We start from the raw sequence: 1,515 nt of genomic DNA, 5'->3' as shown, positions 1-1,515 counted from the left end.
CTCAAGTAGAAAGCAAATGTTTTGAGAATGATGAGGGAAACAAATGTACAAATGTGCTTGACACAATGGATGTATATGTGGATTGTGATAAGAGTTGTATGAGTCCCCAATAAAATGATTTAATAAGAAATTAAAATAAAAAGGCATATTACACACAAAATGAATAAACAAATAAAATGGATTTCTAAGAATGGCAAATAAATGGGCTCATTTATTTTTAAAGAAAAGAAAGGCTATTGGGGAAACAATTCTCACAAAGACAGCAAAATTGATCCATGATTTCCAAGTGGTATCATTCTCCACCAAAGAAGAGTGTGAAAACAATAGTGTTAGAGCGAAAGGTGGAGACAGTGCATGAAACAAACAACACACATGAAAAGCAGATCTAGGACTTAAAAGATGTAGTTACAGAACTAAAAATGCTTAAAAACTCAGGCAAGGAAGTTCACTTAAAAGGTCCGAGCTGGGAAAACATTGGGTCCTGAAATATGGGACAAGAACGTCCAAAGATGGTGACTCTGCAGACCACCTGGAATCGGCAGCGCTTGCTAAGGGGGCCTAACCTCTGCAGTAAGACAAGATACTGTAAGATCTTCTCCTCTGCAAGGCAACAGGTGTCTTGCCTACTCCTGCTCCTGACTGGTAGGCCAACAGATTGAACTGATAAAAGAAGAAAGAGGTCAAGCGTGCCAAAAATTAACAAGCAAATGCAAGCAAGAACCCAACATTGGGATTGGACTGTAAAGGGGCTTGATCAAGTGGTTAGAACTAGGATCTGTTTGACCCCCCTGCTGAGAATTTGCATTCCTACCCTCAGATAGACAAGATTAGAATCTACATTGTAATAAGATTCTCAGGGGGTATACCAGAATTCACATTTTCAGCAGAGAGGTTGAACTGGACTCAACTAGTTCAAAGTCATGGTCAGAACATAAGACTGGATAAAAATGTTTCTTAAATTCATTGACTATGACAGGAAATGTCTTCAGACATGAGATCTAAAGCACATCAGAGATGTGATAGCAGATGGGGACTCGGATGCATGTACGCCATATTCGCTCCAGCATCATTCACAATTACCAATAGGCAGAAACAATCTAAGTACCCATCAACAGATGACTAGACAAACACACACGCACACATAAGGGGCCTTCAAAAGGTCTTTGGGAAAAAAATGAAATTAAAAGATCATGGAATTTTCCCATGAATTTTTTAAGCCTCTGGTGTGTGTGCAGGAGTGGGGAGTGGGAAACCAAAAAATACTGCTAAAATATCATAGAAAACTTTAATAAACAAAAACAAAAACAAAATGTGGAGCTATTGTTTCTCAACATGTCTTCCATTTGATTCTAAACACTTCTGAAGTTAATGTTTAGAACACCCACTTTCTAACTCTTCCTTGAAGACTTCAGCATTGGGTTTACACCATTGCAAAACAGCAGTTTGGGCACTGTTGAATGACTACAATCACGTTCTTTCTCAGTGTTACTTGAGTTTTATGTACACAAGGAAGCC

The sequence above is a fragment of the Echinops telfairi genome, unplaced genomic scaffold (genome assembly GCF_000313985.2).
Source record: "Echinops telfairi isolate 266 unplaced genomic scaffold, ASM31398v2 ScPeMD7_70;HRSCAF=299, whole genome shotgun sequence".
Classification (NCBI taxonomy): domain Eukaryota; kingdom Metazoa; phylum Chordata; class Mammalia; order Afrosoricida; family Tenrecidae; genus Echinops; species Echinops telfairi.
Note: the sequence above shows the minus strand (reverse complement) of the source record.